A 14279-nucleotide genomic window follows, 5' to 3' on the forward strand; every position below is an offset into this window, starting at 1 on the left:
CGGCGTATAACATAAAAGCAAGATTCAAAAATTTTGAAATCTGGCATTAGTCATTGAACGCACTTGTCATCAAATTGATGTAGGTTCAGACGTAAATTTTTTAACCATTAATTTAACGCTTTAAAAACGGGGCGTCATCATGGTTGACATGGTTTGATAGCTTCTCTAAGGGATTCAAAGCTTTGCGAGGAGATTAGATGACAAAATTAGTTCAACAATAAACAACTTTCTGACCTGATTTGATTGATCATTATTTATTAAGTAAAAAAACAGGTGATCGTTATCTAGCAGTAATTTTTTATGGGTATGAAATAATTAGGAATACAAAACTAATGTTGGCCTATGTTCAGATCGATCTCCTGTAGGATGGTTGAACTTGATTTAAAGCAGGGGTCTCAAACTACTCATCTCCTGACCATTTTCTTATCTCCCCATATAGCCATTTTTCTTTCTTCCCTTTTAATTACTGATCATTTGATGCGCTTTGCTCCACTCACTGTGTGACTCAGGGCGCATGCAACACACTAAGCCGTGCATTTATACTTCTCCTTACTTCTGCTGCTCTGCTATAAAACTTCCGAAACGCTAGTTGGCAGTGAGGTGTTAATGTTCCTCTGTGTCGACTTTCTTCGCTGGTGTTTTGTTTTTTCTGAAAACTTCCTTAATGTACAAGTGGCTCAAACTCACTCCTTTTGAGGCAGGTATCGGCGGACGTTGAACAACTTTAATCATTAGGTAAACACAAAACATCCAGAGCTCCTTTACAGGACTACTGTAAACAATCACTCCATTGGGCTCATGCGGCTCTCGGTCCCACCCAGACTTATCAACGCTACCAAGCTGACCAATCACAGAGCTTGCGATATGCGTTGTTGCGACTTGTAGTTACATTTTTTGAGAGGTACACATCAGCGACGCCAACAGCCATGCTGTAGGATTATGCGTCAACGTGTAGACTGTGCCGTAGCATACGTGTGCGCTTGACGCAGAAGTATAAATCAGCCTTAAGTGCAGTTTTCATAGAGCGATGGAAACGCTTACAAAGGCAGCTTGCCTGTAAGTGGAATGCACTGGTATCAGGGCCGGATTAACCGATGGGCATTATGAGCAGAGGCCCATGCTCATTTGGGGCCCCTGCGAGGGGGGAAAAGTGCAGATTTTGGAATGTCTATTTAGGCTTAGAGCAAATAGCACACCTCATCGAAATAAACTGAGTAAATCACGCCCATCACCATTTGATTGACAGTGACAACATAAGTAAGGAGCGCAAATGACAGCAGCATGAATAGCGTAGCTCATAAAGTGCATGGTAACATGTTTCGACGCAATTGATTATGAACCCGGTTCAAATACAGCGTCTGATGAACACGTTCTTCTTTTCCCCACTACATATCTGATTTTGCCTACTCTTTATCATAAAGACAAGTAGGAATCATTAATAACTGTGTGTCTTATGGAGGATTCATAGAACTGGATTGGAGAGGTGTTATATCCAAATCATATGCATTATAAGTTTATTGAAGTTATACATTCAAAATACCCTTAAATATATTTTTTTGTACTGTTTCAGCAAACCTAAACAAGTTTATTTAAATCCCTTAATTTTTCACTAGTTGTATTAAGTTCAAGTTCTATTTATTTATATAGCACATTTCCAACTACCACAAGGCTGCACAAATCGCTTTACAGAAAGAAAATAAACACATGATATGAGCATAAAACAGTAAAAACAGCAATAAACACATAATTGGAAGGAACATAGAAAGATTATCAATAAAAGAGCAAAATAAAAATAAAAAATAATAATAAAATGTTTTTTTCCTAATTAAAACATGCTACCACAGTTGACCAACACTAAACACGATAGACAACATGACCGTTTGGATCCCCCTACCCACTCCCAACAACCCCCCCCCCCCCCCCCCCATCCCCCCCCCCACTTTTTGAATTACGGATTCCAAAGTCACTAAGGTAACAGGAGAAAAGGTAGTGAAAACAGATACCGGGAGATGACAGTTTAAGGGATCCACTGAGACCCCAGATGGGCTTAATTGTGACCTTAAAGTTGTAATTTTGTTACTGAAATAGTTCAAGAAGCTCTCACATAGAGAAGAAGAAGCATCAGATAGCACATTCACTGTAGGATTTACAACAGACTGAATAACAGCAAAAAGTGCTTTAGGTTTACAGTGATTTGACTCAATTAAATTGGCAAAATAAGCCGCTTTTGCTTGTTTTATAGCTGACTGATAAGAAAACAGAGCAGATCTGAAAAGTTAAAGAGAAATGGTAAGTCTGTCCTTTTTCCATTTACATTCAGCCTGTCTATATTTTTGTTTTAAAGTGCGTGTCTCTAACGTTTTCCCAAGGTTCAGATTTTATTTTTTGTCTGCATTATATAAGGGGTGCAGATTTGTTTGCTGCCATTTGGCAGACCAAGTGCAGCAGATCAAGATGTTGTTCAGCATCCAGTTCTGATGAGGCAAAATCTAGGCGCGATTTGACGTAGAAATCGGTAAAGCACTGGTTAAAATCCGAGCTAAAATTGGATGTATAGATTCTTGACAGCATGGTAGGCGTATTAGGGCAATATGCAATCTTTGTGAGGGACAGCGTAAATAGAATAGGCATGTGATCGGATATCAAAAATTGGGAGAGTACAATGTCGGAAAGCTCAAGTTCAGTTCAATGAAGTGCTTGATGAAATCTTTTGTGGAGTGAGGTGGGCGATAGATCACACCAATGCATAGCGGGCCGTTCCAGTCTAAATGAAGTAGTTGAACTTCAAAGCTATTGAAGCTTAAATCTGGAAGCAGCCGACAGCAAGATGATAAAGAGTTTTTAAAAACCATTACTAGTCCACCCCAGCGGCCGTTTAGACGCGGCGAATTAAAAAAGAGCAGTCAATCTGAAGTAAATCGGGGAAAGGAGTGAGATCTCCTACCTTAACCCAGGACTCCGTGATAACCATACAACCCATGTTTTGATCGGAGAAAAAGTCATTGAGCAAAAAAGTCTTATTTACCAAAAGGCGTGCATTTAGCAACGCCATCCTTTGTGGTGTTTAGATCGATACTGAAGATGTTTTAGCCAGAGGATGCAGGTTGTCAAGATTAATTCCACGGGGACGGGAGGGGGATATGAGACATTGTGCCCAGGGGCCTCTGAATTCTTAATCTAGGCCTGACTGGTATGGTAAAGTTGTACAACAAGGGTTCGAGCTAGGTCTGTCCATAACTTGTTGTTATGATGTGAACTGAGGCATGCAGTCTGAGGTCATATCTCCAGGAGTGCCAAAAGGTCACATGTAAGTGTCCATAAAAGCTCATGATACCGCATGGTTGCTTGGGCTAAAGCCTGTTTCACACTCACCAATGACTGAATCATTACATTTGTCCAGGTAAGTTGTTGGGAAATACCTCTTCACTAGTAATTCAGTGGCAGAGAAAGTTAACTTCTGACAAACCAAACTGGCATGTGGCAGGGTAAATTATGAAGCCATGCTAGCTGAGGCACCTAAACAGAGACTGCAGATAGATTTTGTGTTCTACATTGGAGCTGCTTGTCACCAAAATGTCATCCAAATGGACACAGGAAATCAAGGCCTCTTGGTACTGAATTCATCTTACGCTAGAAAGTTTGTGTAGCATGCTCGAGGTCAAGGTTTCTACAAAAATTAAATTAGGCCAGAACATGTTATCACATCGGTTTTTGAAATATCTTTGTGATGTGGGGGCAACTGATGGCATCTTTGAAAAAATGTTTTCCAGCCAAGCGTACAGAAAAATTCAGAATTTGAGGAACAGGGTATTGGTCTGGCATAATGGCATCATTAGCCGCGTTTCCACTGTTGCGCCTAAAGCGAGCGAGCCAGGGCGAGCCAAGGCCAGTCGCGTTTCCACTGTCACTTCCGGGGCCTAATCGGGCCAAATCGGGGCTTTCTTGGGGCCAGCGGCCAGCCTTTTTCGGCTTGTCCAATCTGGGGGATCGGGGCGGAGTGAAAGGAGAGGCATTTATTTGAATGGTTTCGTGATGATGTGATGGTGTGCTTTATCTGCCTGATTCCTGTTGAAGTGGGCGGGTTGTGTGACAATTTGATTTGGGGGACATTCTGGGGGCGGGGTTTGCATGACACACAGGGTTGTGCTGCGAGCTACTAGCCCGACAGTGGAAATGCAACATGATTTCAGCCTCACTGCTCAACCTCCCTGGCGATTGACCCGGCCCAGCCCGATTAAAGCCCTGGCTCGCACTGGCCCGACAGTGGAAATGCGGCTATTGAGTCACCCCTAATCCCCAAAAGGGTGGCAGCTGTCATTCACTCAACAGCAGTTTTAACATGAAGTGTTATTTTTTTGTGAATGCAGGTGTAACGCCCCGCAGTAGATCTGTTAGGATCTATTGCAACACAGTTATTACACAGAAATTTATATATATATATATATATATATATATATATATATATATATATATATATATATATATATATATATATATATATATATATATATATATATATAACAGGGTGTCAGATGTGCTGTTCAGATAATGCTTTATGTCATTTGCAAACACAGTTCAGACTTTTTGTGTTTTGCAATACTTGGATTTGTGTACAGTCAATGGAGTATTTAATTTAAAGAGCTATAAATGTTGTGCTCTTTAATAACAATAATAATACCTTTTATTTATAGGGGCCTTTTAAAGCACTCAAAAACACCTCACAGCATATCGCAAGCACATCACAAAAATGTAATCGGTAAAAATACCAAGCAACATAATATTAAACCAGCAAATCATTTAAAGATATACTAAACAAAAAAAAAATTTCATCTGAGATTTAAAATGAGAAATGGAGTCCACCTGGCAAATGTGCAATGGCAGGGAGTTCCATAACTTTGGTGCTGTACAACAAAAAGCCCTGCCACCAAATGACTTTATCTCAGTGAGTGCAAAGGAGTGTGTACAAATGAAGATCATCAGAGAGATTGTGAGGTGCCAAGTTATGAAAAACTTTGGATGTTAAGAGGAGAATTTTGTATGCGATAGTGAACAGGGAGTCAGTGCAAGTGAAAGAGAATTCGAGTTATGTGATCAGAAGCATGCGAGTGGGTGACTACCCTAGCTACTGAGTTCTGAATTAACTGTTGTCTATGAAGTTGCCCATCAGGGATGCCAGATAGTAGACAGTTAGAGTAATCAATTTGTGAGGTTTTCTGGTTTCAAACCAGAACAAGCACTTCGGTACTTTGTTGAGATAGGGAAGACCGAAGTCTTCCTATCTTACACAAATGGAAAAAAAGGCAGAATGTGAAATATTGCTCATAAGAACCAAATGAGAGCATGACATCCAGTATAACCCCAAGACCTTTCTCGTGGGTTGAGAATTGACTAGGGAATTATCAATAAAGAGGGTAAAGGATTGAGCTTTGGATAAAACAGATTTAGAGCCAACCAGAATGGCCTCAGTTTTACTGGCAATTAACTTTAAGAAATTATTAGTCATACATATGTAAGAGGCTAAATTATCATATGCATTTGTTTATATGACAAAACATGCTTTTTGACTCAAGAAGTTCCATACTGACTACAAAGGCAGATACTGATAAGATCAGGGCCTGTTGTGTGGACTTTCTGGGTTTTATGGTGTGGTCACATGTTGATTGGTCAGTTTGAATGTCTTGAATGGCTTTAGTCACATGGTCAAGAAAGATACAAAATAGGTGGTAAACTCAAGCTCTGTCTCTTTTCCTGCCCTCTCTTTTCCTGGCCTGCTTCTCTCCTGCTCCTCTCCTCTCCTCCTCTGGAGTCTATCTTCTTTGACTCTACTGCAATCAGTTGCCAGAGTTGCCTGCTTTCTTTGTCTCTCTCTCCCTCCCTCTGTGTCTCTCCTTCTACCTCTGGTAACTTTAATTTTACTTTTAAGCTGGGTACAATTTATATCATATGTTTTATCATTTCATATTTTATCATTTTATACAGTTATTTTGTAATTAATACAGTTGTAACCTTCGAGAATTATTGTCATTAAATCATCTCATTTTCAAGTATTTGCGAATTACTTTTGATTTAACGTTAATATTTAATTGTTCCATATTGCAATACAATACAATCACATAATATCAATGCTCTCCCACATTTATAGCTATTAATACTGCCCTTATTTCCGTTTTTGGTATGAGATTGCAGAAGAATGGTTTGACTAGAAATGTACAGTTTTTTACCATCATGCTGATTACTTTTTAGTCGCTCGGCAGAACTACAGTTCGAACCGCTGTGGTTTAAAACCCATTCTTACACATATATGTAGACATTTAGTAAGTTCAGAAGGGGTGAGATGTTGTAGGTTTTGTAGAGATATAAACTTGTGTATCGCCTGCATAAAAAGGAAAATTTATGTCATAAGAACGAAATATATGAAATCGAGTTAAAAGTTAAAAGTGCACCTAATACTGGCCTTTGAGGAAGACCATAAATGACTGAAACTGGATCAGAGTGTCTATTTTTTATCTGCACAAACTGTTTTCTGTAACTTAAGTAAAAAGAGAACCAGCTAAGTGCATTATCTGCTATTCTTATAGAAGCCAGTCATTCCAATGATAGTGAATGACTAATCGTATCTCAAAATAAGTATAGACAGATAACCAGAATCACCAGCTAAGAGAAGACAATTTACAACCTCAACAAGGGCTGTTTCTGTGCCATGTTTGGGGTGAAACCCCGACTGAAGGTGCTCATAAATGTTATTACTTTGAAGATGTGAATGAAGTTGAGCTGCTACTGTTTTTTCAAGTATTTTTGAAACAAAAGGAAAGTTGGCAATTGGCCTAAAATTGTTTAGGTCATTTGGATCATTTGGATTGTTGAGTATTAGAGTAATAGAAGCAATTTTTAAAATAAAGGAACAGTAGCAGTTGATAGTGAAGAACACACAATAGTTGCAATAAAAGAGGAGAGTGAGTTATTCTAGGACTTAACTTAAACAGTATGTAAGGGATCAAGCGAGCAGGTTGAGGGCTTCGATTTCATGATCTCCCTAGTAATAAAATCATCAAAGGGCAGTTCAAAATTTGAAAAAATACTTACTGACTTGTTAATGTGCTATGATCTACTGATAATAGTGAGAAATTAAAACAGAATTATGCAATTTGTGGTTAATAAATTAGTCTTAGCATGGAGAAAATTGGAATGGAGAGAACACTCAGTGGGGTCAAGTGAAACAGAATCAGGCTGCATGACGAGGGCAAATGTTTAAGCTTAGTACATTTTTCGTTAAAACCAGTGCCAACGAGAGTACAACACATGAAGACAATGAAACAGCCTGTAAGTTAATGTTAAGCCAATAGGAGCAGTTTAAAAGAACTATGTCTGCAAAACACTGTTTATGGATTTACCTTTTACTTGTACTTTGGCTCTTCAGCAGCACCCTCTTGTTCAGTTTGCTGCTAATAGTGATGAGTCAGGCCCCATAACATTACCAAGCACCAGTCAAGAGCCCAGCACACTAGCATGGGCAGGTAGGATTGTCATTGAGTAAATATATGAATTTAAATTATTAATATTAATATTAATAAACATTACACCTGCTCAATGAAAAATGCAGAGAAAATTAATACATTCAGATAATTCACTATAATTAATCTGACTTAACTTGATCGGAAAGCTAAAAAGGGGAAAAAGAAAGATTAGGCCAATTTCAGAAACTATACTGTGGTTTAAAACGTCTTGCAGATTGTGTGCAATACTGGTTTTATTTTTTATTAGTGTTTATGGACTGGGCATTTGTAATCAACTTTGCACACAATATATATTCAGATATTGCAGAAAATGACATTGTGATGTTTTAAAGAATAGTGTTGGAGATTTAGCGCCACTTTAATGTTTTCATCATTCATTTTCTTGTCGGCTTAGTCCCTTTATTGATCCGGGGTTGCCACAGCGGAATGAACCGCTAACTTATCTAGCAAGTTTTTACGCCAGCCGCAACCTATCTCTGGGAAACATCCACACACACACTATGGAAAATTTAGCGTACCCAATTCACCTGTACCACATGTCTTTGGACTGTGGGGGAAACTGGAGCACCTGGAGGAAACCCACGCGAAGGCAGGGAGAACATGCAAACTCCACACAGAAACACCAACTGAGCCGAGGTTCGAACCAGCGACCTTCTTGCTGTAAGGCGACAGCACTACCTACTGCGCCACTGCCTTGCCTAATGTTTTTGTATTTATGAAAAATATTTGAAGTTATGAAGTAGCTAGCGCCATTAAAAAATTTCAATACATTGCTAATCTTTATTTTATAAGCTTTAGAGTAATATATATTTGTATTAATTTGATATTTTTTCATTTCAAGGTTTGGATATTTATGAGCACTAATTCTTAGAGAAAATAGATTCTGATACTGTTAAACATAACGTTGTGTTTAGTGTTAAAATAAGTGGGCTGGTCTAAGGCTTGAAACTTGAAACTCCGGCCCTGAACAAAATCATGTGGTTTCAACAATTTGGCAACAGAACAGAGCAAAGTTTTGGTGTTTGAATGTCCAGTGGTGATATGATTTGAGTAGAATGTTGATTTTGCTCTTTCTATTGCAACCTTACAGGAATCAAGATGCTCAGAATACATTTTTTTTATGAACTTAGAGACCAGTTTTATTCCTGGACATCTCTCTATTCGCAGGGTGACAGCTTGGAATCGCGATCGCTGTCACTGACACATTAGCTGTATTTAGACAGAAACCGCACATCCTTCATAATTTCAGTTTCACATCCTATCACCTACAGTATTTGAATGTTTTAAAAATTGATTGAATGTTGTTTTCTGTAGAAAACGGGTAAAAGTAAAACCAGCTTTAAAAACAAGACAGAGCTCTTGCTTTCTTAAAACTGAAACCAGACTCAAACTCTTTTGGACATCTTCATTTTTAATTTTGTCACCAGAGGCACTTTTTTTGTTTTGTTTTTTTTGTTTTTTGCATGTTCTCCCTGTCTTTGTGTGGGTTTCCATCGGGTGTCCGAATTCCCTCACAAGTCCAACGACATGGTACAGATAAATTGAATAAGCTAAATTGGTCGTGTATGTGTGTGAATGAGTGTGTATGGGTGTTTCCCAGTGATGCTGGAAGCTGGAAAGGCATCCACTGCGTAAAACATATTCTAGATAAGTTGGTGGTTAATTCCGCTGTGGCAACCCCAGATTAATAAAGGGAATAAGCCGAAAAGAAAGTGAATAAAAGAATGACAAATCTAACTGTATGGTCAAAAGTTCAATGTGTGTAAGCCTTTTCTAGAGCTTCTGAAAAGAATTCTATTATTTATGAAAATTTATTTATGTTTGTTTTCAGCTCCGAATTTAATCGGACTTTGATTTTAAATGACTGTTAAAGTTAGACTGCATTTTTTATTGTAAGAACAAATTACATTCATCGTTTGTGACTCAATTTAGAGTTTTTGATTTATATCTGATCCCATACTCTTCAATTATATGTTCATTAGGGACCAAACGCCGCTTAGAGTTCCATGCCCCGGGATGCCCCGTGTCTTTTCACGGACAGGATCTCAACACTGAAGTCAGTCAGAGAATGTAGGGTTAACTAATACCTAATTACCCTGGCTGACTCCTGCTCACTTGTGCTAAAAGAGTAGTTAATTTAGTCATTTTCATACAACTTGTTAGTATCAGTAAATAAATGATTAAAAGATCTTGCTGCTGTGCCACACTACCCCTTACAGTTAAATGCACCTTCAAAATTTAGAAAATCGTGTCACAACATAGAGGTAGTGCAGATTCCACATAATAATTCCTTAGTTTTCTTTTCGGCTGAGGGATCACCATAACAGATTGAACCACCAACTTATCAAGCATATGTTTGATGCAGTGGATGCCTTTCCAGCCGCAACCCAACACTGGGAGACACCCATACACACTCTTTCACGCACATACACTCCATACACACTCTTTCACGCACATACACTACTGCCATTTAAGCTTATTCAATTCACCTATAGCACATATCTTTGGACTGTGAAGGAAACCGGAGCATCTGGAGGAAACCCCCGCCAACACAGGAACAACATGCAAACTCCACACAGAAATGCCAACTGACCCAGCCAGAGCTTGAACCAGTGGCCTTCTTGCAGTGAGGCGATTGATTCAGAATTAATCAAAACTTAACAAGTTTATTTTCCAGATGAACGCGTATCATGCCAATTACAAAATCAAATAATAAAAAGCCAATTCAGCAATATGCAACATCAATTACTCAAAGATGAATCCAAAAGTTATAAATGGATGAAGTACGTTGCAGCATATGTTTTGAAGCCACGGCTTAGAGACTCATACAGTGCAATGGGGTATCGCCGCTATGAGATCCCAATGACATTTTTGCACCTTCCCCTTAAATACACAACTTAGAACAAACAGCCATAAATTCAAGACAATAAAAAAGCTTCACAAAGGCCCTTGTGAGTTTATGTGTAAACCATTCTCCCTGGAGGGGAGCATCTAGCAAAGATCTTATGACATCAAAACCCATATCAACAAATATAAAGGAAATTATGAAATATTACTGTGAAATTAAAACCACTTTACCAATCACAAAGAGACATTTAAAATTATACCAAACATAAAATAGAAAAAAATCAAGATTTACAAGATACACCCTATTGAGAACTTGGAGATTCTATCTCTAAGTGTGTTAGTGACCTGCTCTGGTGAAGAAAGTAAAGTAGATGGCAGAGAGGGGGACTCTGGATGGGTGAGTGAAACAGTTGAACAACTGGTTTCCCAGCTCATCTTCTTCTCAGATTGGAAAATTTATTGTTTTAGTTCCTAACAGTTCTCGTGGTCTTGCCTTGTGGAATTCCATAACAATTATCAGGCTCTGATATTTTGGATAGACTTAGTCATCCAAACAGGCCCTATAATTATAGGGTATACTTTTTCTAATAAATTTTAGATAATTTTTCTATTAATTTTGGGCTTATAGCATTAAAGCCCTAAGAGGATAGTACAGTAAGTTGACTTTCTCAAGTTTGTTGAGTCTGTCCTACCCCTATGTTGTGACATCATTTTGTAGATTTTAAAGGCATATTTGACTACAGAGCAAGAAGCATGGCAGCACGAAGACCTTTAAATTTTTTTATCACTGATATTAGCAAGTTGTATAGAGGTTGTTAAGTTATTTTTTATGAGCTGCGCATGCGAAAGATAAATGTGTGCGCTAGCGCTGGCTTTTTTGGAATATAAAAGGATCCTTGTCTGTTTTTGCGAGAGTTACGTGAGAATAAAGAGTGAATAAAGTGTGTTACAAAAAAAAAAAAAAAAAGAACCATTGTAGTAATTTGACTTAACATTGGTAGCACAGGATGGCTGCTGCTGGGAATTACAAAACTCCACCATTGTTTAATGAGAAAACAGCTTATGAAAATTGGAAAAATGAGATTGAAATCTAAAGACGCATCACAGACCTGGACAAAAAGAAACAAGCCTTGGCAGTTACCTTGTCACTAACGGGCAAAGCAAGAAACAGCGCTCTGGAAATACCAGCAGATGATTTGAATGCTGACAATGGTATGCAAACATTAATAGAAAAATTGGACTCTGTGTTTTTTAAATAAGAAAAAGATCGACAGTACAAAGCGTGCACAGAGTTTGACCGGATCACAAGAGAAAGCAATGTTTCAATGGTGGACTACATCAGCGAGTTCAAACATCAATACAACAGGCTACGTAAGTTTAAAATGGAGCTCCCAGATGCTGTACTAGCTTTCAAGTTACTTGATACTGCCGGTCTTACTGTTAAAGATAAACAATTAGCGCTAACAGCTTGCCCCACGATTTCTTTCACAGACATGAAATCAGCCTTGAAAAGAATATTTGGCAATAACGTTACTTCACCACAAGAGGGCGTCAGAACTCAGCAGAGCGCAGATGATTTTTACAACATAAGAAACTCAGGCAAACAGGCAACTAAGCTAAATACAACACAGCAACTGTGGCTCAAGGTACAAATCCCCTTAATAAATATGGGCGAAGAACAAATGTCCTATTTGCCAACGCACATTTCACTGGCAAATGACTGTCCAAATAAAAAGAAACATATAAAAATGACAAAAGATGAAGGATTAAAAGATGACATTGAAGAGTGTAACATCACTTTGTTTTCAAATGAATCTTAGTCTAACTCTGAAATATTTATGGTGGAGGCTTTAGGATCAGCTGTGAAAGACACAGCCTGTACAAGAACCATGTGTGGGGAAAAAATGGCTTGAAGATTACACAAGTGGGCTAACAGAGAGTGAGTCCCTACAATAAGTCAGAAACAAAGTGCAAGACCTTTTATATTTGGTGATGACAAAGTTGTTCACTCCACAAAGAAAGTTGCTATTCCAGCAAGGATAGGACACACTAAATGCAAAATAGAGACAGAAGTTGTTCCTGCCGATTTACCAATGCTTTTAAGCAAAACCTCACTCAAAAGAGCAAGCGCAGTTTTGGACATTGCACATGGCAAAGCAACAATGTTTTAAAAACCTGTAAACTTAAACTAACATCTTCAGGACATTACTGTGTGAACTTGAGAGATGACTGCATTCTAGTTGAAAAAGAGACAAGTGAGACCAAGACACCAAGTAAAGAAGTTCTGTCTGTGATAGAAAACATGACGACTAAAGAAAAAGATAGACTACTGTTGAAACTACACAGCCAATTTGGACATGCTTCAGCCAATAGACAAAAAAAAAAATTAACTGGCCTGCTCAGATAATCATAATGATGAAAGCAATACTATACTCAAGAACATTGTGCAAAACTGTGATACATGTAGTAGATACAGTAAGCAGAAACATAAACCTGTTGCAGGCTTGCCTATGGCATCAACATATAATGAGACTGTGGCAGTGGACTTGCATGAGCTTGGGCCTGGATTATGACATGCTATTGACCACTTCACATGCTTCAGTGCAGGGAGTATTGTCACCACAAAGAACCCAAGAGAGATAGTGAAGCACTTTATTTATTGTTCGATAAGTGTTCATGGTCCTCCATGCAGACTGTTTAGTGACAGGTGAATTTAATAATGACGAAATGAGGGATAAAAAGGAAAACAACTGTGACTGGAAAACAGCCCTTGACTGGGCATTAGTGGCCAAGAACACAATGCATAATGTACACAGTTTCAGCCCTTACCAGCTAGTGTTTGGGTAAAACACGAATCTGCCTTTAGTGCTCACTGATAAGCCACCAGCCCTGGAATCAAGTACCAGTACCTGGGTTACTAAATAAATTGAAACACTGCATGCAAATTGAAAAAAGCATTCACAGAAGCTGAATGCTCAGAAAGCATCAAAAGAGCCCTTCGTAAGCAACTGCGACCTGTGCATCATAGTTATGAGACGGGGGACTAAGTAAATTATAAGAGAATAGATTGCAGTGAGTGGAAGGGTCCAGGTGTGGTCCTACACTGTAAAAAAATTCTGTAAAATTTACGGAAAAATACTGGCAGCTATGGTTGCCAGAACTTATTTGTAAAAAATACAGAATTTTTCTGTAAAATTGTTTTTACAGAAAAATGTTGTATTTTTAACAAGATAAAATTTTATTCATTAACTTATGCAATGATAATTTACAAACCTTTGAGTTAATTATTTATATTTGCATGAAGCAACTAAATTTTAATTGGCATTTACTGGCATTAAAATCAATATTTTAAATGTCTAAGTAATTTATCTGAGCATATTGATATTGAGAACCATTGTACATCAGTTCACTACAAAAACATTTTAAAAATGTAAAGTTATTAAATGTATTATTGTGCCCAGAGGTGTGGACTCGTGTCATGTGACTTGGACTCGAGTCAGACTCGAGTCATGAATTTGATGACTTCAGACTCGACTTGACAAAATATGAAAAGACTTGCAACTCGACTTGGACTTGAACATGAATGACTCGGACTTTCACTTGGACTTGCACCTATTGACTTGTAAAGACTTGCTACTTTCTATAAAAAGCCCAAAGATAAAATGTATGTTGACACAGAACGCTCTATCTCTGCGTGTGTGTATGTGTGTGTGTGTGTGTGTGTGTGTGTGTGTGTGTGTGTGTGTGTGTGTGTGTGTGTGTGTGTGTGTGTGTGTGTGTGTGTGTGTGAGACAGAGCATGCGCGCATACTTTCGACCACTAGCGCTTTGTGGCGCACTTCCGTGTTTTTGCACCAGCGGGAAATTTGAAAATGCCATTTTCATTCTGACTCGAAGAGTGAAATAAACTCATCCGAGA

General features: G+C 38.4%; 1 protein-coding gene across 1 annotated transcript in view; it reads right to left on the minus strand.

The window, feature by feature from the left end:
• Window positions 1-14279, minus strand: part of cldn15b (claudin 15b) — a 46705-nt gene that overhangs the window by 5162 nt on the left and 27264 nt on the right. The window lies entirely within an intron of this gene.

Source organism: Danio rerio, chromosome 5, assembly GCF_049306965.1.
Source record: "Danio rerio strain Tuebingen ecotype United States chromosome 5, GRCz12tu, whole genome shotgun sequence".
NCBI lineage: Eukaryota > Metazoa > Chordata > Actinopteri > Cypriniformes > Danionidae > Danio > Danio rerio.